The following is a 19,000-nucleotide window of genomic DNA, read 5'->3' as shown; positions in this document are numbered from 1 at the left end:
ATATGGAGCCAGGAGAGGCCTTTGGGGCCACAGGCTATACCTCTTGCTCTCTGAAAACCTGTAGGAGGAGAGATGCTGTTCTCCCAAATACAACCATGAGCAGGGGGAGCTGCTGGGGTTCAGGTAGCATCCTGAGGCATCCCTGACTGCCAGGGCAAGGCAGTCAGTGAGCTGGCTCAGGGAGGATGGGAATTGTGCTGTACCAGGGAGCAGCCTTTGAGCTCACTCCCTGTCCTGGAGGATGAAGCCTCTCCAGCAGCATCAGTCCCTTTGCCTTTATGTTCAAGCTCCCATTCTTGCGTTGGAAGGGATCTGTTTCTTTGGAATTTTCTGCAGGTGCTGCCCTTTCCTGCTGTGCTCTGCTGCCTGCAGGGGATGCAGTGTGGGCTGCTCTGCTCATGGCAGCCCAGAAACCCAGCAGAAAGTTGTGTGGGAAATCTGCTTGAGGTCACCAGTGACACCAGTGGACTAGATCCCATCCTTTTGTTTTGCAGGACACCTTTTTCCTCCCTTTGCTTGTGAAGCCCCTGTGGGTTGGTATAACCAGCACATTGGAAAGACACAGAGTGGGGCAGTTAGGAGGCAAGGCTTGAGTGAATCTCTGCAAAAGTAAGAATGGATATAAAAGAAGGGGTGCTTCTGGGAAACTTGTGCTCAGGGTCAAATTTCCCCAGAAGCTTTGTTGATACTACCCAATCCTTGACAGCAATCCCTCAAAAAAGGAAAGCCAGGAATTTTTGAGGTGAGTGTGAAATGCTGACAGCAGGAACCCCCTTCAGGTACTTCCAGCTACAGCCTTGCTGTTAAGGCTACTTTTCCCTAACAGATCTTGTGGGGTATAAAATCCTTTGTCATGACTTTATAGGCAATGCTTGAAGACCCAGGGGCATTTCTCAATCGAATTATGAAGGGTCTTTCAGCAATATTAAAATGAAGCTTCAAAAACAAGGCACAGCAATGAAGCCTTTATGGAGAGAAGGCAAGGCTTTAGGACTCACCATCACAGCCCACTCCAGGAGCAGGACTGTGTGCTGCCAGCAACTGGCTCTTTACCTGGCTGCTGAACATCCAATTTCATAATTAACTCATGCCAAAGTTCAGGAAAAGATTTTTCAGTTAACAGTTTGACGTTTAAGCTGAACTCTGTTGGAGCTTAAGGTGAGAACTAATTTTGAAGGCAGATCATCTTCTGAGGGCCTGCTCTTCCTCTCAAGCATCTGGACAGAGGGAGACTGGGGACATCATGACATGAGGCATGGGCCTGCACTGCTGCTGCCTGCCTGATTTCTGCTGTCTCTCATCTATCAAAGTAATTATACCATTACATTTCTCCTTTCAGGTTTTACCCTCCCAAATGGTATTCCTCAGCATTAAACCTGTGGGGTGAGTGAATTATTGGGGAAAAAATCTAGATATAATCCAGGTTTAATGAGCACATAGAAAAACTATACTGGGTTTGGAAGGTGGCTCAGCCAGTGTCCTGCTTCTGCAGGCAAATAGAAATTTATCTTGATGTGTGTATATATCTAGTTTTGTGAACTGTGAGCTCTTAATAATTGGTTTGGTGACCTGCCGGCAGCGTTCTCTCTCTGTAGAGCTTTCCTCAGTCCCCAGTTAATATAATGGGTCACAAATCCCATTTGCTTTTGAATTCTGAGTAATCCTTTTGTTAATGTTGCCTATTGCTTTTCTGGAAGCATTGGGGGAGATCGGAGCCGTGTGCTAATCAGTAAATCTGGTTCTGCATGTTCAGAAGCTGCTGCCCTGCCCCGCCTGCCCTCTCCAAATGCCCGGTGCAGCCCATCTGTGTCAGACCCAAAGCTCCCCTCTGCAGAGCAGCAATTGCTTCCCAAGCTGTGCTGCTACCGAGTGGTACGGGCTGCAAATGTTGGATGAGCTTGAGGAAAGAGGGATCTGCTGGGGAGTGGGCAGCCAAGCCATAAGGGGTTTGGAGAGGAGGGAAATTGGGCATTCAAGGTGTCTGATCCCACCAGTGCCCTGTGTGAGGGGACAGTGAGTGCTCCATTTCATGGGGTGGGACAGGCAACTGCTGGGGGTGGCACCCATGGGGACCCACTTTTCAGCCTCTGCACCAGCAGCACTCAGAGCTCAACATCCATCTTGTCCCTCCTTAGGGAATGTGATGCAGCAGACCACCGGAATGAAGGAAGCTCCTGGGCTGGCAGAGGCAGGAGGCAGTGAGCAAGGTGCACATTACCTGTCCCAGATATTTCTGGATTTCATATCTCTTAATTTTCTCTGCCTGCAAATAGGATTATGGTGAGCTGTACCTGTCTTGCCTGTTCTCTCCTGCCCTTGTGGGTAGGTAGTTATCTGAGCCCTTTCAGAGGAACAGAAAGCTGTCAGACACCCCCTAAGGTGATACCAGGAACATCCCTGCTGAAGGAAGGAAGGGAGAGCATCAGCTCCCGAGGTTGCTTGAAGACAAAGTCAAAATCACAGGCTACAAGGGGTTGGTAGGGACTGTGTTCCTGCTGCAGTGGTTGCCCTTGGATTGAACTGGGTGGGAAACTTCAGAGGTGTGTCCAAGCACCAGAATATTCCAAGTCACGAAGTCGATGTTTCTTGATTACTTTTGTTTGTTTCCTGATTTTCTCTAAGTTTTCAGTCTGCACAGCTGATAAGCCTCACCCTTCACCCCTTTCCCTCCTGCTTCCATTTGTCTCCCTATTTTTAGCTTGTCTGTGGCACTCTTCACACAATGCCTGTGTGCAGTGCTTTGATCGGAGCTGCTGACGACGATGACATGACCTTGAAGGCAGCAGCTTGCAGCAAGTCAAGCTGTGTTGTATTTAGTTAGCTTCTTGTAGCTGGGCATTGTGTCACAACCCAGGCAGGCACACAGCATCGCCTCTCCTCACTCCCATGCTGTTTTCCCTGATAGGTCCCACCAGGATTTCGGCTATTTGACTCCAAACCCATTCCCTGGCTCTGGCCCAGAGTGAGGAGCATGGTGGGGAAATATCAGTGCTGTGAGCTTGATGCTCAAATGTTGCTGGCTTTAATCTAAGAGCTAAATTTCCCCGAGGATGGACATGGATGCTGCCTGCTGCCAGTGAAACAGCTCAGTGCTAGTCACTAGATGGCAGGCAGTGACTGGGAAATCCTTTCAGTGGATTTTTATTCCCTTTTAAAGAACCTCCTGCTCTAGCTCTCTCATGCTACAGCGTGGGAACTTGGAGCATGGAATAAGGATCAACAATTTTTAACTGCAGAGTTCAAGCTTGCACCTCGTGTGTTGAAGGATCCCAGTGATTGGCAGATGGTTGTCTGTGCTGCACTGAGGCTTGACAAATAGCAGGAGAGTCCGAGGAGCTTCTAGGGCAGGGAAAAGAGGCAGGGAGCGGGCAGGCAGCATCCGAGGATGGAGAGTGGATGGAAGGCAGGTGCTGAGGTCTGCCCAGGGCACTGTGCAAGGGTTAGGGAGGGATAGGGGCACATCCATATGGAATAGGGATAGAGGCAAAAAGTGATTGTGTGTGTTTGACGCAAACAAGGAGAAGTCAAGAAATCCCTAAGGATGAATCTCCTATTAGCCTAGTTGTGCAGCAGTTGCTTTGGAGAGGGTGGTGTTGAGGTTTCAGCCACATGCTGTCCCTCACCTTGCGAGGGGGAGGGTGGTCACCAGACTCTGGCTGGGGGGCTTTGTCACTAGGGAGGGCCTGATCCTCTCTCCAGATTGGCATAGCATGCCTTTGATTTACTTGGGTTGGGCTTTGGGGCTTGTCCCCAAAAGCACACAAAAAAGTGGACTCACCTAGAAGAATGTATGTATACTCTACTCTACCCCAGTGATGCAGCAGCGTGTGCTCCCATGCACTGTTAGGAGGTGGGAATGGCAAAATCACTTCTTTATTGGCCAGGGGTCTATATTCAGCATGTCCCTGGACCCTGCTGTGTGCTGCTCCCACCCCTATGAAGCTCAGGACAAGACAGCACCCATTGTGCTGGGTGGAGTGCTGTCCTATTCCCAGGCACCAGCACAGAGCCACAGCCCCTGTGCCACACTCTGGGTGTTGTAGGTCCTCTGTAAGTACCTTCCAACAAAAAGGGGATTATCTTTAGCTTGTTAGAGTCCTTGCAGGGAGGGAGAATAAGGCTCTTTGCTCTGAAACGTTCTCTTCCCTGGGATTACAAGATAATGCATATGAAACGACATTAGCTCAGCCAGGTTTATGGATTATTTGAAAATCAAATTCTTTTAATCTCATCCACCATCTGGCACCAGTGTAACAGCCAGCAGCCAGCTCGCTGCCGCTTCCACCCTGACTGTGTCGGAGTGACTGAAGTGTCACAGCCAGTGAGGGGACACCAGCATCCCTGGCTGTCACCGTGCATCCTGGCAGCAGCACCCAGGCCTGCCTTGTCCTGATTTCTTCCCCAGACAATGTGGAGGTAACGTGTCTCTGAGGAGCTGGAGCCTGTCCTTGGCACGCACTGGGAATGAGCAGACGGACGAGGAACATTTCACTGCCTGTGCCTGTGTGACCATGAGACTCAAAGCCAGAGGGGTTCCCTGGCCTTGGATAAAGGTTAAGATCAGAGCAGGGGAGCTGCCAGTTTTTTGGCAGTGATTTGCAGTGATCTCCTGGCTGGGCTGGGAGGGATGAGGGTGCAGGATGCTGATGCAGAGTTTTCCAGGGAGGTTTTGTTTCCCTGTGAATATTAACTGGGAGCTGCCAGGGTGCATCAGTGCTCAGTGGTGGGGCTGGAGGCTCCCTGGCTGCCAGAGAGCCAGCGAGCACTTGTGCTGTTTGCCAGGGGCAGCAAGAGCAGCAGTGCTGTCCCTGAGGGGCAGGGCAGGGTGGGACAGCCCTCAGAGGTGCAGCATGGAGCACCTGAGAGCCATCCCCATGGACAGCACCACCTGCCTCACAGGTCAGGGAACAGATGGGACTGGAGCGTGGTGAGGGATCCTCATGTGTGTGCTGGCCACTGTTGTCCCCAACTCCAACCCCACATCTGATTTTTCAGATGCCAAGCCAGCTGGGCTGCAGAGCCACTTGGTTCTCCTGTTTTTTGGTTTCTGTGCTGAGCCTCAATACAACCATCCATCTTCTCCTGTCTCCTCCAGAACACTTCTGTACCTACTACCAAGGAGCACTCTAATCTCAGTACCCATTTAACATGAATAAAAAGCCTTCTGGGACAATAGGTCACGGTTATACAATTTAGCTCAAGTAGAGAAAAGGCCTTTATGGCTGTGAATACATGAATACTTAAAATATATATATAACATTGGTTAACATCAGGACTTATAAGCTTAATATATATATATAGCACTGGGCTAACAGTCTGTGCCCTGACTCCCTCCACAGAAGGCTGTAGCTGTTCTGCTGTCAGCTCTGGCCCAGTGGCTGGCTCTTCATGGCTGGAGTCACAATTTGCTCTGCTGCCCATTTTTTGTAGGACTTTTGGTGTGGAGAGCAGTTGTTACAGGCAGAGGGAAACCAGGGAGGGAGTTCTGTGACTGCTGCTCGGTGGGGATCAGGATGGGAAAGGTGAGAATACAGCACCCCTCTCCACAGGTAAAAATGCACAGAACCAGGATGGTAGCTGCTGTGCCATGCACCATTTTTTTCCCATGATTTGTGTGCCCTGAAGACAGTAGCATGCAAATAAAAAAATAGAAAAGAAAAGAAGAAAAGCAAGAAAAAGAAAAATTAATAGCTTTAAAGAAAAGAAAGTGTAATTTCTGTAGGTAATTAATTACTAATTATACAATCTCAGCATTGTCTGTATCATTGCAATTACTTGGTTTTTCAATACATTGTAGCTTTAATTCAATAAATTCTTAGATTCTTCTTTTTTTCTCATCCTTTGTAACACAAAATAATTTTTTTTATTAGTGCCAAAGAATAAATTAATTGTGTAATTAGTGACTATTACTTTGTCATTCCTGGAAAGGTTATTTCCAGGTTGTTTGTAGGAAGGGGCTGGAGGATGGTTGTGAAATGTTGTTTGATACCAAGACTCCTGGGAAGTAGCTGTCTGTGGCTGGGGATGCTGGTGGAGGTGGGGATTTGCCAGTGCTGGGGCACAAATGGCAAGAAGGGGATGCTGGGACTGGATGGAAGAAGCTGTCAAGCGCTGCTCGTTATCCCCTTGTTTGTTTGCATGCCTTTGGATAAATATATTTCATTTTGATGCAGAAATCCCCCCTAGAAGGCATCCTCAGACCCTCCAGAAAGGAGGTGAATGGCAGTAAAGCTGTGGCTGCTTCCATGTGCTCCCCCTGGTCCAGGGGAAGGAAAAACCCCAGGGTGCTGTGAGCTGGTGGGGATGGCACGTCACCCCCTGCCCCACCACGTGCAGGGGACACTGCAGATTCCAGGCAGGAAGAGGGGAATTTTGCATGCAGCTAGTGATAGGGTCTTAATAGATCTGCACTTATTATTTGGAAAAGAAAATCAGGATTACAGGCTTATGAAGGATTAGCAAGCATGAATGTGTATTTCTGCATATACTGCTCCTTTTGTAAACCAATTGTGCCATTAGGCTGATATAGAGTTATACCATTACCAGCATGACATCACTGTATCAGATAGTCTTGATTAGGAGGCCCAGCAGCTGTACAAAGGAAACCAGGGCATTCCTACAGGCCTGCTGATCCTCTCCTGTTTGTACCTCGTGGTTTGCCTCAAAAACACGTTGATTTTCAGACAGCATCAACACCACCAGTAGGACAGACACCCTGTGAGCACTGACCCACCTCCTGGGCCTGTCAAAGTGATCACATTGAGGCTTTTAGTGTTTCAGCTGCCCTGTCCTGTGGATTTTAAAGTAGCAGCAGCAAAGTGGATGCTCTCAGCTGTAATGGTGGAGAGAGATCTTGGATTGCTCAGAAGAGGCTGGGTCACTCATGGATATATGTGCAGGAGTCTTTCAGTGTGGCTGAAACTGCATTTCTGGTTTTAGCTGAAATACAAAAAGATCCTCATAAGGGTGGTGTGTCTGCTGGCTTCAAGTACTGCATGTCCTCAAGGACAGCAGCTGCCAGGTCTTAGCTCTGGGAGCCCTGGAGGTGTGTGAGCTACCTGGAGGTGTAAAGAATTTGATGCAAATGTGGAAAGCTTCAAGAGTCTGCCTGTACCTCATAGCCTGCAAGCCTTGACTGTCAGTGTGTGGAACCTTAGCAAACCCAAGCACTTGGCTGTAAGCTTCCCTAGAAGTGGTCTTTGTAAGTAGAGTTGTGCTGAGCAGGAAACTTGGATGGAGGAGGGGGGAATTGAGTGGTTATGAGATTTCAGAGCCTCTATGTGTACAAGTTTTGTTTTTTACTGAATATTTTCCCTTTAGTTAATCCACTGTTTTTGTTTTTTTTCCCAGGGAAACGTAATAAGACCCCATGTGTTTCTAACTAAATGGCAGCCTGTGCTTAGTAAACAACCCAGGGTTCAGTTTGGATGGGATCCTTGCATTGATGTTTCTGGAAATCAAGTAACAATTGAACTAAGGCAGCTTATTCCTGGAGCTGCCCAGAGCTATTTGTTTATTGGGCCAAAGGGAGTGAAGAGCCCCTGGAGCATCCAGGTCTGCAGGAAGGTCTGTGGGACAGCAGGATGTCCCTGTTCTGCTCTGATGTGGTCCTTTCCCAGCTGTCACAGCATCCCAGCAATGATCCCAGTGTTGGGGGCAGCCAGCACCATCCATGGGCTCCCCTTAGAACTCCTGCCTCTCCCTTTGTGGGTGATTTCAGCAAGAAAATTTGACTTTTTCTACCTCTGTGGTCCACAAAATTCATGCACCATGGGATATCCCACCTCTGCACTGGGATGGAGAGCATCCCTTCAGAGCGAGTGCTCTCCTCACCTGCTGCCGCCAGATGTGCTGGTCCCTTGGGCAGCCACTTCCATTTTACCTCCTCTTCTTGCTGCAGGTTCCCTCCCCTCTCATTCACTGATCTCCTGCAACACAACTTCGCTGGCACTTTAGGTTTGAACTGGGACTGGTTTCCTATTTGTCCTGTCGGGGTCCTGGTGCCTTTAGAACTTGGATCACTTTTGAGTCTGAGATTCCAAAATAGTTTGAAATACTTGAAAAACAATGTCCATTTTTTTCCTCTCCATTGGAGTGTGTGTCTGCGGGGGTTTTGTTATTTTTTCCTTGAACACGTTTAAAGTTTCTTTTGGCCATAATTTCTTCTTGTGATGTAAGTGTTCTGACAAACTTGACCCTATGCTGCAAAACAGTTCTGCATGAATGATCCAAGTAGGTCAAACAATCTTCCTTTCTGCTTCTTTCCCCTAAAGTAAAAAATGACCCTGCAGCCACAAACCCAGTGTGTAGAACCCAGTGCACACCAGAGACCCTACAATAACAAACCAGTGTGCACACAACCTGCTGTTGATGCGTGCTGATACGGCTTCAGAGGTTCTGATGCTCCTGCTGATGTGTCCTTTCTGAGGCCATCAGTGTCAGCAGCCCTGTTAGCTGTGAAATGAGGAGGGTGACTCATGAACTGCACCCACACAGGCAGTGTCAGTACCTGGATGGGCCATCAGGTTTCCAACCTGCGTCAGCAAATAAGGGGGGAAGAGAGGAAAGGAGAATGACAACCGAACCTGAATCTGAGGGGCAGGGAGCAAGTGAGATGGAAAGTGCAGCTTCCCCTGAGCCTGTGTCCCCACACCTGGCCAGGCACAAGCTGCAGGGAGACCCAGCTGTACAGACTGAGATGTGAAATGCTGTTATTTACATATGCTGGAAACATTGAGTGGATATGTTCTCCAACAGGCTCCAACTTTCTTACTGTGCTGAGAGCCTTGGAGCATCTTCCTCACCTCTCTCTGCAGAGGCTTTTGAGGGGCTGATTCTTGTGGGTTGGCATCTCTGTCCTCCTGGTTTTGCCGTAAGTATTTTGTTTGCTATTGCAGCAAACCCTGCTTAGTTCAAAACTGCAGAGGGAAGCAGATGAGAAGTGTTTAACAGTCCTGAAGCTGAGCAAGCAGCTGAGAAGGCTGGTCAAAGTGAAATTAAGATGCTGTGAACCTCATTGCAATGATTAATGGCTCTTTTTATATGAAGATGTTCAGAAACTGACATTTAGTGAAGAAATGAGAATGAGACCTTTGGAATAAACTAGGAAGAGTTGTTTAGGTTTTTTTAAATAAAAAGAGGTGTTCCAGCCAATTCAAGCAATTAAGCATTCCTAGGTGTTTCTCCCTGCTTGCAGTCTGTAACAAAAGAAAAAACATGGAGAGACAAATAACTTAGTTTAGATCATGGGACAAGCAGACTGGAGCATGACCTGCAGCTCCTGTGGCTTTCAGGAAGTGCTGAATGGAGGTGAGGAACCACCCCACCCTCACCTCAGGGTGCTGCTCTATGTGTCCTTGACAGCTCTCTGAGCTTCCCACAGCTGCAGGGACAGGAGATGGCAGGAGACCATCGCAGTGACCACCCCTAGCAGCAGTCTGGCAGCAGCTCCCAGCCCAGCCCAGCCTCACCAGCAAGCAGAGCAGTCAGCAGCAGCCTCCTCAGCACTCATCTCTGTACCTGCGTTCTTTGAGCCTTTCCCCATCACCACACAAACATGGAAAGCAGCCTGGAGAGATTGGGGGGGGTTATATCTCCCTACATGCTCTCAACAGTGCTGCCCCAAGAGCAAATCTGATATCACAAGTCAGTAATGAATTGGAGCTGGGCTGTAATGATTTCTAAAAACGTTTTCTAAGGCTGGCTGTCGATGCCACAGCTCAATCTTAAAAAGGATTTCACTGTTCCTAGAGCAGAATCCAAGACAGCACTCTGCATCTGTTTACCATGTAGAAAAGTCAAAAATGGCTCTGCTCCCTCCTGAGTCCCTGCAGCTTCTCTGGCAGAATTAAAAGGCACATGTGGAGCTTCAGTGCTGGGGTGAAGAAGAGTGGGAACAGAAAAGAAGAATCCTCTGTTTCATCCCACCTGCTCTGTGATGGTGACTTGCCCCGAACAGTCTCAGGAAAATCCTGTGTAAATGGAACATAAATGTTTTATGAATTCAGCCCTGGTGGAGTAAATTAAAGGGTCATTAATGGCCTCATTAAAGAGCTTTGCACTTTGTTCTGAATTATGAAAGCTATCATACAATGTTAAACTAAATGGAGTTTTCAGCAAGATTTTAAAACTCTTTAACTAGTTCCCTCTCCCCCTCTGTCTCTCTATTATTTTCTTCCCCCTTTTTTTGGTCTCTGAGAAATGTCTTTCGAGGGAGCTGCCTGTAGTGCTACAAACTAGATTTCAATTATAAATCTTCTTATGCTCCACTAATTGCCCAGAATTTTTCTCGAGAGCTGCCTGAGGTTAATGCTGATGAAAGAAAGAGCCCTTTTGTCTTTTCTTGAAATGGTGCCTCCCTCCCCCACCTCTGACGAGACATCAAGCAGGGAATTACCTATAATGACACCCAAATTGGATGCAGAGAGCTGCCATGGGGGAAGAAAGGCAAATTTGCTGTGGCTTTGCCTTCGATGGTTGGGGAAAATCCTTTGGCTCCTCCAGTATCTCCCAGTGTGGCTCTTGGTGGACCACAGGAGCCTTCCCTGTCTCTGACTCCATCAGCAGCTCAGCTCTGGCCCTTGCCCTTGGCAGGATATCAGTTGGTGCTCAGTGGGTCAAGAGAGAGCTCACCCTCAACAAGATGCAGCAGAAACCAGGGCTGTAAGGACATTCCTGACAGCTGTGCCTGCTGCAACATCCTGGCTGCCACCACAGGGTCCTCGTCCCCCGCCCCAGCTTTGGGGATGAGGAATGCTGAAGCCTCTTCTGCAGCATGTCAGTGACTCCATAGAAAGATCCATTTTATGTCTTTGTGAATGTTGCTGTGGATAAACAATTGCCAGGTTGTTCTGGATCAGGCAGGAGTTTGCTGAGACAGTTGCTGAGGTGTTGGGGGGCCAGGTCCTGCCTCTGCAGCTGGGACAGGAGCACAGGAGATAAGGGCAGTGTTCACAGATGTGCAAGCCCAGAGAATTTGGAGAGAGAGACTCTGGAATCCATATTCAGGAGCCAATGTCTTTCCTACTGTTGGGTTTGAGTGTGTGGGAATAAAGAGCCATCCTCTGGTGACCTTCCTGCCTTTCCTGAGGAAAGGGGAAATCCCAGGGGGATGCTGGGAACCCCACACCTCCATGCAGAGGAGGGAAGCCCCCCATGTCTGAGGGCAGCAGACTCTTGCTTAAGATCCAGCTGCACTGCTAACATGGCAAAACAAAAAACATTGATTTGCCACAACTTTTCCCCCTGGACACAGCTAGTTTACCACCAAGAGAAGATCCTCAAGCCTGGCCTGGAAATTCTTGTGATGCTGGAGGCAGAGCTGGATCTCCAAGCAGGACATGGTTGGTCACAGCTGGGGCACTTTCTCCTCCCCAGCCAACCTCTAAGGCTCGTTGCTTGGTCTTAGTGACTCAGCTTGCCCTCTGCAAGTTCTTCACACAGCTACACAACAAATTAAACCCCTTATTAACTAATTAAGCTATTTCTCCAACCAAGCAGGAAAGAGAGGAGGTTGTTATTATTTCTATTTTTAAATATCTGTGAGAGGCACATGTGCTTGAGCAGAGGCTCAGTGCAGGTGGGACACAAGGGGTGGACAGGGCCAGCTTAGGGGCCCTGCTACAGCAATGAGGTCCCTTTGCTGGCTTAGCTGTTTAGTTTGCCACATCTGGGACAGATCTTGGGAGTGAAGGTGGCAGGCTCTGGGCAATGCAGGCTGTGATGGGAGCAGCACGGAGGACCCCAGGGGATGCTGAGCTCCATCAGTGTGCGACTCCAGCGGAGAGGATGCAGGAGCCCAGGGGACCCCACCGCCTCTGCCAGCGAGTGCCAGCTGAGCAGTGGGTTTTACCCCCCACACACGAGTCTCTGGAGGCTCAGACCCTCAGGCAGCGAGCTGGCATCCCACGTTTCCCTACGTGGATTTGTTCCAGCCACATTTCCCCAGCGCCCCGCTCCCCAGAGCCCTCATCATCCTCACTGTCTCCTGGGACCACTCACACTTTTTTGGGGGGAGGGGGGCCTCCTTAGAGATCCAGAGTCACCCCAGAGCAGCCATTGGTGGGACTGGTCCAGCCCTGGGACACCCTGGTGTCTCTCCTGGCCATCAGCCCTCCCAGTGGGAATCACAGCCAAGGCTTTGCCGCCACACCAGGCTCCACGTTAGCGAGGCTTGCTGGATGCTCCTCAGGAGCGTCCTGGCTGGCTCCTGGCAGCCTGCACTGCAGTGCTGCATCGCCCAGAGACTCTGTCTGCCTCGTGGCTCCTTCCCTGCGAGGTGGGGGTGCTGTGGCTGCTTCTGCTGCCCATCTTGTGGGAAAGGGTGGGAGTGTTGCAAGAGCTCTGCTCAGAAATGCTGCTGCATGCTGGCAAGCTCTGGCCTCCTTCCCCATGCAGGGATGTGTGGTGCTGGGACAGGGAGATGCCTAAGAGCTGGGCCAGATGAAAACCACTGCAGATGAAACCACTGTCCCTCAGGCTTTTTGGGCCTGGTGTGGGGGTCAGGAACCACTGGTGCTTCGTGTCTAGCTTGATGTGGGCTCAAGCTCAAAAAACGGTGTTTGCCCAAAGGCTAGGAACAGGTACTAGGCATGTCCTGGGAGAACTGGGCAGAGTATTAACAACAAAAAAACCAAAACAAAACAAACCCCAAAACCAAAATAAAACAAATATCAAAACCACCAAAATGCTCACAGATGGGAGCTACTGGCAGCAGTTGGGTTGGTGGGGAGCTTGCTCTGTGGCTATTCTGCTTTTTCACTTCATAGGGCTGTGTAGCTTGTATTTTCTTTCCTCTGAGGGCTTTGTTTGCTTGCTTGTTTGATTTTATTTTCCCCTTAATGCTTCCCTGCAGGTTGTGCTCCAAGGGTGTGGAGGGGCTGACCTGCTCTCTGGCTGGTGTGGAGGTTTCCTTGCTGGAGGCTTCTCTTGATGCTTCCAGCCTGTCACAAACTTTCCTTTGGTGCTGTTTGCTGCTGAGGGGGATCTCTGGGCATCTCTGACCTCAGGAGAGGGGCTGGTGCTCTGCTGAGGGATGGAGACCATTGCACAGGGTGATTTAGAAAAGCTGACAGGCTGCAGTGGCAGCCCTATAAACCATGTTTATGCTGATAGAATTAGCGGAGCCACAGCCGTGCCGTGCTGGAGCCCTGCAGCTGGAACGAGCATCACAAGGGGCAAAGCCCTGCAGCAGCTGCCCTCAGCTGCCAAACCCCACTGAGGGGGGGCTGCAGGCAGTGAATGCCTGCTGATTTGCAAAGAGGGGGTGCAGTGGGGCAGTGGAGCTTTTGGGGAAGGTGGGAGGAGGATGCGATGGGCTCTGCTGGTGTCTGTGGACCAGGCTCTGCGTGGCCCCTGTTCCCAGCACCCGCTGGGCTGTGGGCACAGACTCCCCTGCAGCCCAGTGCCACCAACCCTGGGGACACGTGGAGTGCTGGGGCTCGAGAAGGCTGTGGCACTTGTGGGGAGGAACCTGTGGAGGGTTTGGGGTCAGTACTGTGGTGTGAGTGCCTGCAGAGTGTGCTGTGGCTTCAGGGATGCTGCAATGACCCACATCCCTGTCCAGTGCCAGGGACAGCAGGATCCTCCTATGTGTTTGCCATGACAGCTTCCTGCAGGTGCCATAAAGGAGGGATGCTGGGGAGCCAGAGCTGGGCTCTGCTGCCTGCAACATGCTTGGGATTTGGGGGGCTCTGTTTGCCCCCAGGTGGGCAGGTGGCACTGGAGGAAGACCAGGGGTGCCATGCCACGGATGAAGCAGCAATACTGGGATGGAAAACATAGAAATGCCAAAGCTGGTGGGAAAATCCAGGGGTTAATGCCACATATGCTGCCCTTTTCCCTTCCACTGTCCCTGCAGGTCTGCTGGTGGTGCAGCGCGGCCCTGCTGAGAGCAGGGAGGTGGGAAGGATGTGGCTGGGATGCAGAGAGTGTCCTGTGCCATTCCTGGCCTGCACAAATGGAAGATGGAAAGGCAAAGGGAGTTTGACAGTTCCTCAGGCAGGGAGGTGGCTGCAGGCACAGCTGAGGAGCTGCAGAAACACTTTGCACTGTTTCCAGCAAAGTGACTGATGGCAACTGGGGAAGAGGGAAGGATACGGGTGAGGAGCAGACTTAGCAAATGACTTCACTGTTGGTTAAATTTATTCCACACTAAAACATTGCAGAATTTGGGGAAAGATGCACAAGTCTGCCATGAAAAGAATCTCAGGTCCAGCTGTGGCCAGATGGTGAGGGGAAGGTGCTTGCAAAGTCATTGATGATGCAAAGCCACAGCAGGAAAACGTGGGACAGGTCATGGTAAATACCACCCTGTGCACACGCCTGAAAGAGAAATATCTTTCCCTGTCTAATCCATTACCACATGCTTATTCCTATAACAAATACCTGAGTCATTGGGAGAAAACCAAATTCAATTTATATCTCAATCCAAGCAAATATGAAAAGGCTGCCAAATCTGACAATAAAACTGCAGTGATCTCAGATGTTTTCCTTCTATATATTAAGAGAAAAGGGAGCAGAGGAGCTTTTGGCCCTGTGGCCATAGGCTGGGTGCAGAGGGACTGGTGGGACACCTCAGTCTGTCCTCAGGTGATGAGCACAGCTTTTGCTCTGAGGGACACCTGCCAGATGTGCTGGTACAGATGTGGCTCCAGAGCTACCCTGGGGACAGCAAGAGGCTGGGAGCAGGCAGGCATGCCACCTTTTTGAAATTGTCTGAATAATCTCTGGTGGAAAAAGTGGAGGCTTCCCACATCGTGTTGTTCCTACTGTGTCGCTGTGGGATTCCCAGAGGCATCCCCCTTCCCGCTTTGCAAGCACCACAGCTGTCTCTGCAGCCTGAGGGCATGAGGATTTTTCACCAAAGTTTGTCATTTTGCCAGCCTTTCAATGAAAGCAGAGCCATGCAGTGAAGCACTCTGTGCCGGGGGATGCTCTTTCCCAGGCAGGGTGGCAGCAGCATGTTGCCCTGCGTGCCCAGGGCCTCCCCTCTCTGCACTGCCCAGTGTGTGATGAATGGGTGCAGTCAGCTAAAACATTGCTGTCCCTCTTGCAGGGAGAGTGCATTGTCTGTTCTCCAGCCAGGCCTGCTCCACGTGACTGGGATTTCTCTTGGAGTAAGGCAAACCTCTCTTCGCAAGTCCCTTTATTCCCATTTGGGCTGTCCCATCGGTGGGGTGCTCAGCTCTGCTAGTCCTGGCTTGGCTGGAGCCTGGCTTAGCTCCCTGCTGTACCCAGGTGTACAGTGGCAGCAAGGACATTTTGCTGGGCAGTGGCACTGCAGGGATGTCCCCAAAGCCAGAGGCAGAGCTGGTGCTCACACGTGCTGCTCCTTCCTAAGCCAGACCTCCCCAAACTGAGCCGTGCACCCCTGCCCGTTCTCACTCAGGTGGTGCCCAGCTTCCAGCAATGGAAGCAGGAGCAGATGGGAAAGGGAGAATAAACAAAGAGTCAAAATAGACTGTCTGATTAACTATTTTCCTAGAAGAAGGCATTTAGCAAGCTCAGCTGAGCTATAAATATCCTATAATGTTCCTCAAATATGTGAGGAGAGCTGGGGAATGGGAAAGGGGGGGATTTTCTTCATGTAAACAAATGCAGAGAAAATAGTGGCAAGAGGAACAAAAGGAACTAATGAATTCAAGTCAAACACCCTGGTTTGGCTCAAAGTTGAGGCATTTCTTGGGCAGCCTGTGACCACATCCAGGCGGTTCATTAGCCTCTCCGGAACCTAAACTTGAGACTCTTTAGACTCTTTGTTCCCAAATGCTGGGGTTTTGGTGCTTGCCATTGTTCTTCCTTTCTTAAAAAAAAAAAATTTCATTTAGCATAAAACACAAGTTAAGTAATGTGGGAATGAAATCAAACATTTCATGTTGAACTAGAATGAGTTTGGTTTTCGGCCTGAAAAGTTCCCACTTTGTGAGCATTGCACATGAATTCAGCACTGGATTCAGTCCATGAAGAACAGAGGATGGATGATGGGGGAATCCATGCAAGGAGCAAGTGAGGACACAGATACCTGGGACAAGCTCTCTGTTAGACCTGTACTTTGCTCAGGAAAACCTTATGCCTCCCCCAAGCTAATTTGGTTTTTACCCACTCAAACCATAGAAGAGCAAAAGGGTGGGGAAGGAATTGCTGTTCCTAGGCTATGCTGGGAACAGTTTTGTCTCATTAAAATCTGCTTTCACCTGCTACTAATTTTCCTCTCATTACAAAGGCCTGGAATGATTTGTTTGTCTGTTTGTTTGTTTGTTTGTTTGTTTGTTAGTCTGAATGAAGAGTAAAAAAGAGCTGTTAGAGGTTCATGATGAGGAAATGACAGCCTGTGCTGGTGGAGGCACGCTGGGTGCTTAGACAGTGATGGGCACAGAGAGAAAATTGCAGCAATGAGATCCTTCCTGGGCTTTCACAGCAGCCTGAGAAAGGCAGGAGAAAGTTTCAGAGGGAGCTGTGCTGCTTCCTCTGCCCATGCAGGCAGAGATGTGGGCAGTGGCTGCTCCCTGGGGCATGTAGGAGCTGCTGTGGCATGACTGCAGTCCCATGGGTGGTTTGCATAGAGAAAAATGTGCTGCTGGAGGATCCAAAATAGGACCTGCTTGCTGCTGCTGTCCTGCCTTTCCCCAGCTGTCTGTAGCAAGCACTAGTGGCTCAGGGCTGGGGACATCTCTCTGTCCCAGGGATGGGGCATTTCTGATCCTGAAGCACTGCTGAAACACTGCTCCCATCCCTGCAGCTGGCAAAGGTTTCCACCAGCAACACAACCCCGGCAGGAGGGGCCCTCCCGAGGTGTTTGTGCATTGCTTTGGGGAGCAGTGATGAGGAAATGGGAACCAGCAGGTGCACGGGGAAATGAGCTCAGAGGCTGAGGGTGGGGATGCACGGCGCCAAGTCTCCCTCCTCCCTGCAGGCTCGTGCATCCCACTGTCTCTCCCTCCGGCTGTGCCTGCCCCTGCCTGGGCCAGGGAGCACACCACACGAGGGCTGTGCCTCGTTACTGTGACGAGTAATTAGGGTGACGCAAGATGCTCAAAAATTACTTTATTAGGCAAAGGCAGCCTATAAAACTCCCGGAACAACCAAGTGCTTTAAACATCTTCAACCCGTGTGTGCAGGCAGCTGCTCTCCCTCCCACTCTGGTTCTGCTCATCCAGGCCAAAGTAAGATCTGGGACCCAGAGAGTCAGTCCCCTGCTTTGCCTTAGCATCCTACCAGCTGGTGACATCCCCTAAAACAGGAAACTCAAATTGTAGCAATGGCCAGGGATGGGTTCAGCCTGTTTTCCCCCTGATTACCCTTTGTTTGACACCATCCCTTCCCTAGGAGCTCCCCAAAATGTCTCCTTTGGGGGGGATGGGGCATTGTGGTGGCCTGGACAGAGCTGGCAAAGCACCGCTCCTGCCTGCTGTTGGCATTGGCCAGTGCCTGTCTGGGATGGGCTCAGTGTTAATAGATCCACAGCGTCTGTACTGCTTCAGTGTTGCTCTAATTGGAGCCATAAAGTTAAACTCAGCCTCTTAGGGTTCTGCTGGGAGCTGGGGCTTCCATTTGCAGGTTCCCCTGTGCCGTTAAAGGGCACCGTGCCGGCTAATAGGTGTTAAATTGGTGCATCACTTTTTAATAAAGCCTCTTAATGGCATCGTGCAGATCCTTGGCAGCCTCGGGATGAGGCTGTGTTAGGATACCTGCATGCAGGGAAGTGTTGGGAGCTGGGGCTGGGGAGGCATGAGTGATGTGGGAAGCACTGGGGTGACCCACATCCTGCTCTGCTGCATCAATCCAGGTCACTTCAGGAAATCCAGAGGGTGGCCCGGTCTGAAATCTGGGGCACAGGGACAGGCCAGGAGATTGCAGTGCCCACAGCCCGTGGCACAGCACAGGAGGCATGTCTGGTCCTACAGAGTCTGCTTTTGGGTGACTGGGAGGTCAGGTGACATTGCCTGGAGCTGGACACAGCAGTGGCACTGCCCTGTGTGATTTGTCCCTTAGGCTCATGCCACTGCCACCAGCTGCATTTCCTTCTTCAGGACTTTCCTTATGGGTTGCTTCTGCGGAGGTGTCACCTCCAGGAGATGCTTGCTGCCCCTCACCCCATGAGGGTTCATCAGGGATCATGGTCTCTGTTTCAGTGCTCCCACAGCAATCTCACTGCAGTGTTTCTCATTTACTGATAAAGTTTCATAATTTCCAAAACCCCAATCTCCCCTTTGCCCCTGCCCCAAGACAAAGAGGTTTCTCTCTTCCCTCTGTGTGGTTGCCCACCTAGAAGTGACATCGTGGATGCGATCAGGAACTGTCCTGCAAAACAGGCACTGAAGCCATCCAGACTGCTTTCACTTGGGTAATGCTTAGAGAAAGGACTAAGATCCCAAGAAACAAGCACACTATTTTTATCTAATCCCTCTGCTTTAATAACTGAGAGTTGGAGGGCTTTCATTATTCGTAATTCAGATGAGGCTGTTTTGAAAAGTCCCTGGTGGGTTCTGTCTTCTGCCTCCAGCTCTGCTCATGCCTCGGTCTCCTCCCGCCATGTGGGACATGAGGAAGCATTTGCTGAGCTCATGATCACATCCAAACAGCTCCCCACTGCCCAAGAGCTTGGTATGTAACCCCACACTCTCTCTCCAGGCTCATCAAGGTCCAACTAAGAAACACCCACCGACAGAAAACACTTTGTCAAACTCAGCTTCTCACAGCATCATCCCCCCGGCACAGGGTGGGATGGATTCACTGTGCTCCAGAAGGGAGGCAGGGTGGGATTTGTCACCTCCAGGCCAGGCAAATTTGAGGCCAAAGCAGTGGAAGAGAATGAATACAATTTTTGTCAGCTCCATCCGTGCCGGCAAATGCAGATCATGAATTACACACCCGCCAGATGACAGGCTGACATTTTAGCTCCAAACATTCTCCTATAATTAGAGAATCTAATGCAATACAGGGAATGGCTCCATTTTACACACACATTATCGTAATGCCTTTAAATAAGATAATTGATTAT

The sequence above is a fragment of the Pseudopodoces humilis genome, chromosome 16 (assembly GCF_049639895.1).
Source record: "Pseudopodoces humilis isolate 2021_Gansu_Grassland_sample_001 chromosome 16, ASM4963989v1, whole genome shotgun sequence".
NCBI lineage: Eukaryota > Metazoa > Chordata > Aves > Passeriformes > Paridae > Pseudopodoces > Pseudopodoces humilis.
The sequence above is the reverse complement of the archived record's forward strand: the minus strand, read 5'-3'. Positions refer to the sequence as shown.